The following is a 14,035-nucleotide window of genomic DNA, read 5'->3' on the forward strand; positions in this document are numbered from 1 at the left end:
ATCAGTAGTCATTTATGAGTAAGACTTTTTTTCATTTTAGGTTATTAAAACTACTACATTGTTAAGAGTCGTAGATTTTTGGTCACAAAAGAAAGTTGAATGAGACGGTCGTAACTGCTGTTTCAGTGCTATGCATATTCTCTTACAAAATATTGCAGAGAGATAGTGTTCCTTAGCAAAGTAGTCCATGATGGTAGTTTTTTTGTTTTGTTTTGGTGAATTTTTTTTCTTAACATCTTTATTGGAGTGTAATTGCTTTACAATGGTGTGTTAGTTTCTGCTGTATAACAAAGTGAATTAGCTATACGTATACATATATCCCCATATCCCCTCCCTCTTGTGTCTCCCTCCCTCCCTCCCTGTCCCACCCTTCTAGGTGGTCACAAAGCACGGATGATGGTAGTTTTGACAGAAGTTCGGCTTGCAGGGAAAGCACATCCCTATCCAGAGTGTCAATTCCATTAGAAACAAAACGCTGCTCTCCCATGATGGAAGTAATCCAGTGTAGTCAGCCTGCTGCCAGAGAGCTGACTGCTCCCCTGGGAATGGTGCCATTTGGGGGACTCCGTGTCAGTCTCTGCTGCTGGCTGATTGGGCGCTCAGTGGTGGCCACAGCCAGGTCAGCCTTGGTGGATGGAAGTCTGTTGCCACCATGACTACATTGTTCGTGAGACCATTGGTTGATGACAAGAGTCTCTGGGGAAAGAGGTGGGCTGGTAGCCACAGAACAGGCTGTCCTATCCACCATCATGGTATTACACACAGCATTGCTTCTGATCAAGGAACTCACTTCATGGCAAATGCATTGGGGCAGTGGTCCACCCTCATAGATTTGCGTGTTCTCCAACCGTCCCAAAGCAGTTAGTTTGATAGAATAGTAGAAAGCTATTTTATGTGTCAAGTGGTCTAGGCTGTTATGCCCAGCTGTCTGGCCAAACACCAGTCTAGATGTTGCTGTGAAAGTATTGTTTTAGATGTGATTAATATTTAAATCAGTAGCCTTTTGAAGACAAAGTTATAGAAACAGCTAGGTGGCAATACCTTGCTGTGCTGTGGCACAGTTTTCCAGGAGGTGGTATATGCTGTAAATTGGCATCCAATACGTGGTGCTCTTTCTCTCATAGCCAGGACTCATGGGTCCAGGTCCAAGAATCGAGGAGTAGAAATGGGACGGGCACCACTCACTACTACCTCTAGTGATCCACTGGCAAAAATTTTGTTTCCTGTCCCTGTGACCTTATGTTCTGCTGGTCTAGAGGTCTTAGTTTCAAAGGGAGGAATGCATCCACCAGGGACACAGCAGTGATTCCATGAACTGGAAGTTAAGACTGCCACCTGGCCACATTGGGCTTCCCATGCCTCTGAGTTAACAGGCAAAGAAGGAGGTTACTGTACTGGCTGGAGTGATTGATTCTGATTACCAAGAGGAAATTAGACTGCTACAAACAATGGCGGTAAGGAAGGGTACGGCTAGAATTCACGAGATCCCTTAGGGCTTGTCTTAGTGACATGCCCTGGATTAAAGTCAATGGAAAACTACAACAATCTAATTCAGGCAGGTCTATTAATGGCCCAGATGCTTCATGAATGAAGGTTGGGGTCACTCTACTGGGTAAAGAACCGCAACCAGTACTCGCTTCAGCAGCACATATACTAAAATTGGAATAATATAGAGAAGATTAGCATGGCCCCTGCACAAGGATGATGCTCAAATTCTTGAAGCGCCTCCTATTTTTAGAAGAAACTAGTGGTTACCAGTGGGGAGAGGCAAGATGGGGGAAGAGGATGAAGACGTACAGACTACTATGTATAAAATAAATAAGCTACAAGGATATATTGTACAGCACAGGGAATATAGCCAATATTTTATGATAACTAGAGATGGGGTATAACCTTTGAAAATTGCGTATCACTATGTGGTATACCTGAAACATATAATATTGTATATCAACTATACCTCAATTAAAAAAGAAAGAAAGAAAGAAAAAAAGAACCACAACCAGCCAGGTTGCTTGGCTGGATGTAGTTATCAATACCAGCTCTGACCATGTGACCAGTTACAGAAATGAGGACTGTAATTGTTATGTGTTTCTGCTTTTTTTATTATGAATATGCTTGTGTGTATATGTATATAAGTATGCATGTGTGTCTCTCTGTATGTGTGTATCTATCTGTCTACCTTTGTTTTCTTCCCTCCCTTATCCCCTTATCATATAACATAAATATATTAACTGTATATCATAGTATTTAAGTATTGTTAACTTTACATCATAAAGTTACAGGATATCAAGAAGAAGAGTGAATATCACCCAAGGATTTGGGATCTTCTTCTTAGGGAAAGGGTTAGTGTGCTTTCAGCTGTACACGGGATAGTTGTATCATATTAGGCAGAAGTATGACTTTGTTATAGTCTTTATTTGGAAATTATGGTTTATGGAGATGTATATGAATATCAAGTTGATAAGCAGGGAACTATGATGCTTAATTTTATGTGTCAAGTGGTCTAGGCTGTTATGCCCAACTGTCTGGCCAAACACCAGTCTAGATGTTGCTGTGAAAGTATTTTTTTAGATGTGATTAACATTTAAATCAGTAGACTTTGAGTAAAGCAGATTACTGTCCATAATGTAGGTGGTCCACATCTAATCAGTTGAAGGCATTAAGAGAAAAGACTGAGCTTCCCACGAAGGAAGGAGCTGTCTCCAGGCTGGCTTCAGACCCAAGTCTGAGATGTCAACTCCTGCTGGAGTTTCCAGCCTGCTGGCCTGCCCTGCAAATTTTGGATTTGCCAGCACCCATAATTGCATGAGCCAATTCCTTGAAATCTCTCTCTCTCTGTCTCAGTATTTCCTGTTGGGGGATTGCAATCATACGTGATATCATAAAGAAGAAGTATATTACAAATATCTATGAAGATGGGATTTAAAATGCAACCCCATTATTCTAGACTAAAGCCTCTGTTCCATTTGGTAAAATTGGGTTCATTGTTAACATGCCACCATAAACTGAGACTGAGTTGCAGTTTTTACTTGTAGATAAAATATACTTTGGTCTCAGAGTTATAATTTGCAGAAAGGTATAGAGGTAGTGGTGGGGTGGCACTTGTCTTCTAACCAGTGCTCTGCAAAGTGAAGGCCATGTGGATGGTAGAGGTACTAGCCTTCTGGTTGTGATCACCCAACACTCCTACCCAGTATTGCTTTGTTATAATAAGGAAATATTTTAACCTTGACTGCTGGAACAAATTCCTGTCTAATTTACATTCTGCATTCTGCAACCCCTCCGTTCACTGATTTCACTTAATTTTTATAAAACAAATATTTATCATATTCGAATGGTTTTCTTAGCCACATTCAATAATTCAACAGGTATTTATTAAGTGCCAGTATGAGGCACATCACTTGTAAATTCCATTAAGATAAGGCTGTTCCCTGTCTTGTTCAGTACTTGGTCTCCAGTACTGAGAATAATGCTTTGCACAGAATAGGAACTCAATAACTTTGTGTTGAATTAATAAATGGAAAGAAGCATATCCAATACCCCCGGTAATAATTTGTACATTATCTCCAGCATTTCGTGTCCAAGGGTTGTTAGCACACACTTCTTAGTTGTGAACGTAAGTCCTTTAATAACTATTAGCTATGGCAAAATGGCTTTTTTTTTTAAAATGATGTTTTTGTGAAAGGCTTTGAAGTCTCAGATGAAAAGTACAGGCAGTCCTCATGGATTTATTTCAAAAGTTTAGTTGTTCACTGATTGGTTGTGAGGCAGAACATATTTTTCTATGGAAACAAGGTTTTGCAAGGGGTTTAGATTCTCAGAGCTGCCCTGATAAAACCTGTGAAATCCAGAATAGCACCATAGTAGTAACAGAACATAACCATCATGTGTGTGTTTCTGTGGAAAACTAGAACTTAACCTGCTGCATTTGGAAAGGGACTCTGTTAAGCGTGTCTAGATTCAAATGGTGAACCTTGGGGTTATGTGGTTACAGTGCAGAAGAGTCTTCAAACTCAACTGTGTTTGGTGTTTTATCTTAGGGATGGCAGCAGGGGTTCAAACAAACAGCAAAACTCTTGAGAGGCAGAGGGCTCAGATACGAGGAAATGGTGATGTTGTAAATGAAACCACTAGTACGCAGGGGAAAGAAAAAGCTGTCTATGCAGCTCATAGTAGAGAGAGGGAGGAGGAAACATGAGTTGGAAAACCTCTAGGCAGAGGCAAAAAGAGAAGAGAGTTCCAGTCAAGTAAAAACCTTGCCAGTCTTAGGTGGTTCGTTGGCCATGTATAAATCAGGGATTGAGTGTATTAGAAAGTATCCAGTATTAGTAGTTTATTTTAAAACTTAGTCTAAAAGAAATACAGGATCTAAGTACTAGCTTTTCTTATTTTGTAACAAAAGAATGTGCTTAAGTAAAATTTATATCATAGAAGGAATTTTTTTGTTTTTTATTAAATACTGAATATACACAAAATAATATTTCTAACATGTATGACAGATATAAAGAACAATAAATATCCACATGCCTGCCACTCAGTGTAAGAACTAGGACATTAATCATCTAAAAGGGTTAAGAGGATGGGGCAAGAGAACAACTGCAGTCTTTCAGGTAGTTGTGTGTCTGAAACTTCGTAATCATCTTGGGGAAAACCTAAAAACAAAATAAAACAAGCCAGGAGCCTAGGCATTTCATCAAGGATGTCAAAAACTGACATTCATAAATAATAGACTAATTAAAATATAACGTTGATTGACCCTGTAAATGTTTTGAATAAAAACAGAGTTTTATATTTTAAAGCCCAAGAAATATTGTTAGAATGAGGGCTCTGTGGTGAGTAGGACTATTTGTCAAGTGGTCCACATTTATAGAAGCCTATTTCAAAAGAAGCAAGAAGATGGTTCTCCTAAGGAAGAAGAGCTGTTATTCAGATGCACTCTTTTGCACGAAGATATTTTTTCTGTCCTAGCTAAAATTGAGCACAGTCATTCCCCTTCATACCCAGGATTTTATAAAAATCTTGCATTTTAACCAAAGGCATCTTTTTCCTCTGAGTGAGCTTTAGCTCCCTGATACAGTATTTCCAAACTGCATGGGATCTTAAAAAGTCCTCAAGGAGGAAACTGAGTCCTTGATAACACGTCCAGAACATTTTCATGAGAACATTCTGGAGATGGATAGTGGTTGCACAGCAATGTGCATGTACTTAACGCCACCGAATTGTACACTTAAAAATGGTTAAAATGGGCTTCCCTGGTGGCGCAGTGGTTGAAAGTCCGCCTGCCGATGCAGGGGACACGGGTTCGTGCCCTGGTCCGGGAAGATCAGCGGAGCGGCTGGGCCCGTGGGCCATGGCCGCTGGGCCTGCGCGTCTAGAGCCTGTGCTCTGCAACGGGAGAGGCCACAACAGTGAGAGGCCCGCGTACAGCAAAAAAAAAAAAGGTTAAAATGGCAACTTTTAGGTTATATATATTTCGCCACAATACAAAGATGCCACCAACCAACCAACTAACCAAGTGCTTAAGTCATCCTGTTTATGGGCTTAGATTCTGATCTAGAACCTACTTCTTATTCTAAGACTCCTCTCAGCCTACCTGCATGAACCTTTATGTTAAGTGAGATGAGATCAACAGCTGACCAACTCTTATTAGAGTACATTTAATTTTTATTAGTTTCTATTTTTAATAGACATCTTTATTTTCGAGTTAGTCAAGGTAAACATAAGAGAAAGGAGAATTGTAGAAAAATGTCAATACTTTTTTTTTAATAAACACATTAATTAAAAAATAATTATTTATTTATTTGGCTGTGTCGGGTTTTAGTTGCAGCGCGCGAGCCATTCGTTGTGGCATGCGGGCTTCTCTCTAGTTGTGGCCCTTGGGTTCCAGAGCACGCAGGCTCAGTGGTGGCAGCAAGTGGGCTTAGTTGCCCCGCAGCATATGCGACCTTAGTTCCCTGACCAGGGATCAAACCAGCGTCCCCTGCATTGGAAGGCGGATTCTTAACTGCTGGACCACCAAGTCCCCTGTCAACACTTCTTAAATTGATTATATTTGTATATGTATGTGTATATATGCATGTTGTTTTACTATTATTTATACTTTTACTAAAACTAAATAAACTTTATTGGCGCCTGTACCTACTTATGCGAAGTAAAGTAACATTTTAGGAAGTTGATGTGCTAAAATCTGTGTGAGATATTAAGAAATCTAAAATATGATCCCTGTCTTTAAGGCACTAGCAGTTGAGTTAGGGAAACATCAGTAAATGCATACAACAATAACACCTTTTTAATTGAAGTCTAATATAGGTAGGTACACAGGTCATGTTTATACCTTGAATGAGCTGTGCACACAATGTTTCATGAAATGAACACGTCCAAGTAACCTCCACTCAGATTAGGAATAGGATATTCTCAACATCTCCAAATCTCCCTCATGTGCTCTCCCAGGCACCATCTACTCCAAAAAAGGTAACGACTGTCCTGGTATCTATCACTATAGATTAGTCTTATCCATCTTCCATCTTATGTAATGACGTTATACAGTAGTATTCTTTTACATCCAGCTCCTTTTACTCAAGATTATTTTTATATGATTTATCCACTATTGCATGGAGCTATAGTGTGTTCATTTAAATTTCAATATAGTATTCCATTGAGCAAAAACACTGTAATTTATTCGTTCTTCAGTCAATGAATTCTATTGGGTATATACTTAGGAGTGGAATTATTGGGTCATAAAGCAGAAATGCTCAGCTTTAATGGATTTTGCCAAAAAGCTTTTCAATTTACATTTCAAGTTTTCATTTTCTGTTTCTAATATATAAAAATACAACTGTATTTTGTATATTAACCTTCCATTCCAGAGATCTTCTAAAATTTAATTCTAATCATTTGTTGCTTCTTTTGGATTTTCTACATAAACGTTCATGCCATCTGCAAATAATGACAGTTTTATTTCTTCCTTAGTGATAGTTATATCATTTTTTTCTTCATTGCATTGACTAGAATCTCCTGTACAATATTGAATGCAGATGGTAACAGTGGACATTCTATTTCCAATTCTCTTTCCCAATCTCTAGGAGCAGGTGTAAATGTTTCACCATTGAGTATGACATTTGTTATAGGCTTTTTGTGCGTACAGTTCATTTTATTGAGGAACTTCTCTTTTTTTTTATAAACTTTGTTTTTTAAATTTATTATTTATTTTGTTTTGGCTGCATTGGGTCTTCGTTGCTGCACGCAGACTTTCTCTAGTTGCAGCGAGTGGGGGCTACTCTTCGTTGCAGTGTGTGGGCTTCTCATTGCCATGGCTTCTCTTGTTGTGGAGCACGGGCTCTAGGCGCACAGGCTCAGTAGTTGTGGCACACGGGCTCAGTAGTTGTGGCTCGCGGGCTCTAGAGCGCAGGCTCAGTAGTTGTGGTGCATGGGCTTAGTTGCTCCACGGCATGTGGTATCTTGCCAGACCAGGGCTCGAACCTGCGTCCCCTGCGTTGGCAGGCAGATTCTTAACCACTGCACCACGAGGGAAGCCCAGGAACTTCTCTTTTATTCCATTAAAAAAAAAATGCCAATAGTAATTTGGTTAAATATATTCCTAAGTATTTGATGTTTTTATTTTAAAAATGTCATTTTCCAGTTGTTTCTTCCTAGTATATAGAAATATAATTTCTGACTGTTGACCTTGTATCTTACATTCATTTTAATAGTTTATAGGCTCTTTTGAATTTTTTATGTATACACTCACATCATCAATGAATGAAGATGGTTTTACTTCTTTCCTTTTCATTTTCTTACCTTGTTGCACAGGATAGAATTTGCAGAGAGGCTAAATAACTTGCTGAAGTTCACACAGTTAGTAAGAGCCAAGATTGAAACTCATGTCAGTCTGTTTCCAGGACACCCTGGAATGAGTGAGGGTGTATTAAGTATTTTGTTGCTGTTACTGCTAGAAAAAGCAGTTAGGGTCCTACTGAAGATGGTCTTGAACATAAGGTAAAGGATTTGAATTGCATTCTGTAGGCAATTAAGGATTATTAAGAGTTTTCAAGTGGGAAAGAAATAGAAGTGGCAATATTAATCTTGTGACAGTGTGTAGTGTGGTTTGAATGGAACCCCTCATTCATTGATTTATTCATTTCACAATCAGTTATTGAGCTTGCATTATGTTCTAGGAGTTGTTATAGGTCCTAAGGAAATAAGGATGAAGACAATGTGTTGCTTAGAGTAGTAGAGATTTTCAGTGATGAAGAAAAGAATTTTAGCACAATCTGTTAGCCATGCTGCAAAGGCAGCTCTATGATCTTGCATAAATTAACTTCTCTGAACCTCATTTTTTTCATATGTAAAATGAGAATAATAATACATATAATGCCTACTTTGATTAGAAATAAAAATATATGTAGTACGCTTGACCTGTGTCAGACACATTTATGGTAGCTATAGTATTTAAGGGATTTGGAGAGAACAGACAATAAGAATGAAACATTTGGTCAAACAGTTGTTTTTTTCAATAATCAAATTGTCAAACAAATGTCTTAACTGATTCCCCCCATCCAGTGATTACATTTTTAATAGAATGAACGATAATTTTTTTTGTTTTTATAACTTGAACACCGAAATAGAGATAACTGTGCTATGCACGGATCTAATCAACATAATAATATTCCATTAGTATAAAGAACTTAAGAGTTAACAAAGCACATTTATTTATACCATTTTGTTTGAGTCTTGCAACAATTATACAGATGAGCAAACTGAGATATTTAGTCACATATTAAGTAGCAAAGAGCAGTTCATATGTTTGCCTATCTTTTCTAGCTCTTCTTACCACACTGTGTTACCTCTCATTATATCATGAAACATGCTAGTAGTAATAATAAAAAAATCATATTAAATCTTCCATTTTTATATAGTTTATATATGAAGAAAGTAACTTGAAGTTGAATGAGGAAGAGAAGGCAGACAAAATAGAATTTCTTGTCCTATAGTATTCACATTGTCCTGATTTTCTTAGGTGTGTTATTAACTATATAAATTATTTTCTTTGCTACTTTAAGTTGCATTTGTGATTTGGCTGACATTTCTTTTTGGTTTTTGTCTACTTGCCTCATCCATCCATGGTGTGTTGTTTCTGCTTCTACTAAATTTCAATAATTTCCTTCCCCTTTATGATTAGCACCCACATTTTTTCCTTATTGGGTTGTTCTCTGTTGGTAATATATCCAGTTCCTATATCTTTGCTTTTGTTTATTTTTTCTTTGACTGAATAATTAAGCCAACTTATTTACTTTTCTTCCTTTTCATGTTACATTGTCACATGATAATTCACCAATACTTACGGCTGGTTTTCCTAAACAATTATTCTGAGGTCTTACAGAAATCTAAATTCCTTCAAAATACTGAAAACATATTTTATAAATACGTTTTAAGAGCAAGGTATTGGAGGGTGAGTTGGGGAAACGGACATGAAGACCGATTGGATACTGTTGTTTACATTTTACAGATTCACATAAACAGCAAACATTATATGAGATCTTGTTAGGAGCTATAGCATGTAAAAACAAGAACAAGACATGGTTCCGGGCCCTGAATAGCTTATGATCTAGTGAAAGAGAAAGACAATATATAAACAACTCCAGTGCAAGACAGAATATTGTTATAACTACAACATGAAGTGTTGAGGGAGACCAGAGGCTGTAGAAGAGAGCAGAAGTTATAGGATTCCTCAAGGCTTGAGGCAACCGATTAGCAGCTGGAGGCAACTCATTATGCTAAGCTGTCAGATTGTTTTGTTTGTTTTATTTTTATAGACACAGTCATGTATCTTGAGTAAGTTTTATTGAGTAACATAGAAATGCAATGGGAGTCATTAATTTGCACAGATATCATGGGTCGTTTTTGAAGGTGTGAAATCTACTGTTGCAGAGTATTGACGAACTCTGGACTTCTGCCAAAAGAGGAGTAGAAAGCCAGAAGGAGAATCTTTTCTTTATCACAACTCAGAGTTGGGGGTGATGACAGGAAAGGAAATTGGAGTCCAGCAATGTGACAGACCTCAGGCGACTACTACCTCATTGTAGGAATACTATGGATGAGGATTTGTGGAAGAAAACAGGTCATTAAAAAACCCTCCATTTCCCATTTCTTCCCCAGTTTTTTGGAGAGCTTCGGGTTTTCAGGAAACCTTATTCTGTTATGCCATGTAATTAAAATAATCTACAAAAATTTATTAAATTAATACATGGTGAATGCAAACATTTCAAACGCTATAGTGTACAAAATAAAAGTGGAAGTACTACTCCATTACACACCCACTCATACTCCCCAGCGCTAACAATTTGTTATAGCCTTCCAAACATTTTCTATCCATAGTCACGCATACACACGTTTTTTTTTTTTCTTTCCCGAAAGAAAATTGGTGTTTCTCCCACAAATTTGAGGTTGAAGACACCATTAAAAGTGTGGGCTCTGGAGTCTGCCAGAACTGGGCTCAAATCTTCTCCAGCTTCCCAGCTGTATGACCCTAGGCAAATTACTTTACTTCTTTAAGCTTCATTTTTTTGTGAAGGCTAAAAATGGTAATTACTTTGTAAGGCTTAATAATCAAAATGTATAAATCACTTAGCACAGTGCCAGACACATAGTAAGTGTTCAGTAAACACTTTTATTGTCTATGGCAAGTGACCTTTCTCATTTTAAGACTAAAAATAGGGAAATTTGTTGGACAAATGTTGCTCATTTCTTCGGACGAAATGTATCTGGGTTGTGAAGAACTTGCTTATCCAAAGCATAAAACTGATCCAAGTAACCTTTATGAGGCTTCTCTTCTAATTTTCAGTGCAACTCTCCTGCATCCCCCAACATCACTTTCTGTCTAGAAAGTGGACTTTCCACTAAAAAACTTTTGTGACTCATGTCGTGACAAGAATGCTCAACCAGGTCAGGCTTTACACTGTTTGTCCTTTTGCTTTATCATGCAATTGCTGGGTGGCACCCTTTTAAGCTCGCCTCGCACGGTCGCGCCACTCCATCCCCTCTTCAGATGCGGCTGCAACTGGAGAAGCCTATCGTCTTAGGGGCCGAGGTTGAATTGATGGACGACGGGCGCCTCCAGGGCGCAGCAGCAGACGCGGGCGTGCGAGGTGCGCCCTAGGGGTGCAGGCTGCTGGCCGAGGGGCCCGGGCGGAGTGCGAGCGGGAGGTTCTTCCCGGGGCGAACCTGGCACTGGGCTCTCTCCGATCTTCGTGCGGGGGCATCTGCCCCGCCGTCTGCAGCCCCAAGATCCCACTACCTCCACTCTGCAGCCCCGGCCTGTCCCATCCACTCGTTCTTTTTGGTAGTGCCCTTTGCCCTCCCATGGAGTCATCTGTTTACTCTCCCTTCACTTACAGTCACCCATAGGTCACCCTCCCTCTACCACAGTCACCCATTTTGTCCCCTCTCCTTTCTCTCCTCACTCTTCACCTCTCCCCAGGTCGCCTTCTTAGAGGACTCCGCCGACGGAGATGCTGCGGACCCCGCGGCCAGGGTCTGCTCCCCGGAGAACCCTCCGTCCACCTTTGCCCCCTCCCCGGGGGCGCGGGACGCAAGTTTCCGCTCCGTCCTTTCCCCAGTGACAGGACTTGGCTGCGGCCACGGCCAGGGAGGAGGGGGGAGGGACTGCCTGGCTCCCGAGCCCCCTCCCCTAATCGCGAGCTCTGCGCGGTCTGTGTCTCTCTCGGCAAGTGCGGAGACGCGGAGGAGGAGGAGGAGGAGGAGGAGGGAGTTGGGGGAGGATCTCCATTGAAATAAACAACCAGGCAGCAGTTATTAACACGGGAACATGGCGGCCGCAGCCTCAGCCACAGCTTCGGCGGCGAAGGTCAGCGCCGACGGCAGCCGGCACCTGACGGCGTGACCGACCCGAGCCGGTAACCGCGCCTTCCCTGGGGGCCGCGAGGGCGGGCGGGAGGCGGGCGGCGGGCGGGGGGCGCCGCGTCCCCACCCCCGGCCGCGTCTGCCCTTCCTGCGCCGAGCCGGGCAGAGCCGCGCGCCGCCGAGAGGGCTGTTTTGTGTGCGGCGACCGCTGCCCCGGTGCGCGGAAAACGCGAGTTGCATCCCGGAGGCGCCGCGAGGCTGGGGAGTTGGGGCTTGGGGGGTGGGGAGGGCGGGAAGCGGCAGGGAGACGCGGAGTCCCTGGGAGAGAAAGGAGGCGCTCCAGCGCTTTGCCAGAGCTTGGGAGACGAGTCCCGGAGCGCGAGGCGGGCGGAGGCTGCAGCCCGCGGCGCCGGCGAGAGGTGAGAGCCGAGGCGCGGCGGGGAGGCCGGGGGCGCGGGCGCGGCCCCCGCCCGAGGAGCGAGACGCCCGCCGCCCTGCCCGGTGCGGGTCGGCGAGGAGCGCGTTTCCTGCGCCCTCGGGGGACGCGAGGCAGGGACGGAAAGGTGAAGCCAAAGGTGCATTCTTTCATGGAAACGCGGAGCGACTGCTGCGCAGGGTGGGAGCCGGGCGAGGGGAGGCAGGACTTGGGAAGTGCTCGGGGGTGTGTGAAGGTGAAGCGCCGTGTCAGGGGCGGCCAGCTGGGTGAGACGCCGGGAGGAGGGGATCCGCGGCCCGGCAGCCGGGCCGGGCCCATGTCAGCGCCGGGGGTTGGGGGCGAGGGGCGCCGGGCGCCGCGGGCGGACGGGAAGGAGCTGGGGCGGGCGGGGCGGGCGGTGCGCTCGGGCCGAGCAGGCCGGGCCGCGGTGGGGGCGGGGAGCCGGGGGCCGGACCGCGGCGGCGCCGAGCCCGGCTCGCCCCTGACTTAACTTTCTGGGTGCGGGCGTGTGTGCAGGAGGCGCGCAGGGGCCGGGGCTGGGGGCGGGAGGCGGTCCGGGAGGTTCCGGGTTGGCTCGCCAGCGCCCCCTTTTCTCTCCCCCATCTCCCCGCCCCTGAAGGGACAGGCCCTCAGGGCCCCCAGGCGGGAAGCGGGAGGGGCCCTCCCGGCCGGCTCGCGATGGTCACGCCCCGGGCCCGGGGACACTTCTTTCTCGGGCCTCCGGGGGCTGCTGGGGGAGGGGGTCAGGGTCTTCGCTGCGCGCAGGAGCTCCCCGCCCCCCGCCCCTCCGGGGAGTCCCGGAGGCGCCTCTTCCGAGATCGGGGGTGGGTCGGTCCCTGGTTAACTGGTCCCTCCCTCTTCCCCCTCCCCCTAGTGGTTTCCGGGGCCTGCGGGACCGAGGGGCGGGAATCGTGGATCCGAGCGCCCTGCACTGGCCCGGAGCTGGCCCGGGCCTAGCCCCGTCCGGGTCTGTCACTGGTAGGGGAAACTTTCCTAAACCGGGGACCGAGCCTGAACGCCCTCCTCCGCCACCTCGTCCTCTAATCCCACTCCCACTCCACCTCCTCCAACGCCTTCCCCTCCCACCGACCCGAATCTCGCTGCGTGTGAGTGATGGGACAGTGAGCCAATCGAAGGCAGGGAACTGACCTGCCGGGTGTCGGTAAGCCAATCGCGGGGGCTGGAGGAAGGGAGGGGGCGGGGCTTCTTCCGGACCAGTTAGAGAGGAGTTGCGCGCGGGGCGGGGGAGTCATGGAGACGCCAAGAGCTCTCCACTCTTGCACATCCCTGGTCACCCGCTCCTAGATCTGTGGGGTAGCGTCACTTACGGGGGCTCTGACTGGGGGAGGCAGCGTAGTTTGCACGAGATACTGTGTATCTCTGGTACCACCAGAGACGTTGTCTTAGACACGACGAAGTCTAAAAGGCACTTAAGATGTGGCAGTAACTGTCCGAGGCCCGTTTCTAAAATGGCATATATTGTAGTGATCGCGTTTTGGACCTCAGCGCTCGGTTTACGTGCTGAGGATCATAGGAGTTATCTGTTTATCTCTATGTCAGTTTCACTCAGCTACTCCAGCGTGGGGACAATGAAATTTGAAAGGGTTCTCTGAAAACGAAGGCATCGGGAAAAACTCACGTCAGTTGATTATTGGGAGTGTAAAGCATCATTGTTTGTAATGGCTTCACTGGTTCCTTGATTAACTAGAGCGCCAGTTTCCAAAGTGCACTTGGAAGTTC

The 14,035-nt window shown here is 44.4% G+C and overlaps 1 protein-coding gene and 1 non-coding gene across 4 annotated transcripts in view; both read left to right on the forward strand.

The window, feature by feature from the left end:
• Positions 1-1,629: 1,629 nt before the first annotated feature.
• Positions 1,630-1,736, forward strand: LOC115803743 (U6 spliceosomal RNA). The gene has a single exon (XR_004024519.1). It is a non-coding gene; the product is annotated as a U6 spliceosomal RNA (small nuclear RNA).
• Positions 1,737-11,489: 9,753 nt separating this feature from the next.
• NCOA2 (nuclear receptor coactivator 2) overlaps positions 11,490-14,035 on the forward strand; it is a 271,444-nt gene continuing 268,898 nt past the window's right edge. Inside the window, exon 1 of one of the 3 annotated variants that reach the window (XM_022595244.3) lies at positions 11,490-11,912. The gene's annotated coding sequence lies outside the window, so the exon portion shown is untranslated. Of the gene's footprint in view, positions 11,913-12,169; positions 12,279-13,086; positions 13,458-14,035 lie in introns of those variants that run through there. The other 2 variants (XM_022595245.3, XM_089899043.1) reach the window with 2 other exon arrangements.

This window comes from Delphinapterus leucas, chromosome 17 (assembly GCF_059928025.1).
Source record: "Delphinapterus leucas isolate spDelLeu-1000000601 "Yukka" chromosome 17, BTC_Dleu_Yukka2, whole genome shotgun sequence".
Taxonomy (NCBI): domain Eukaryota; kingdom Metazoa; phylum Chordata; class Mammalia; order Artiodactyla; family Monodontidae; genus Delphinapterus; species Delphinapterus leucas.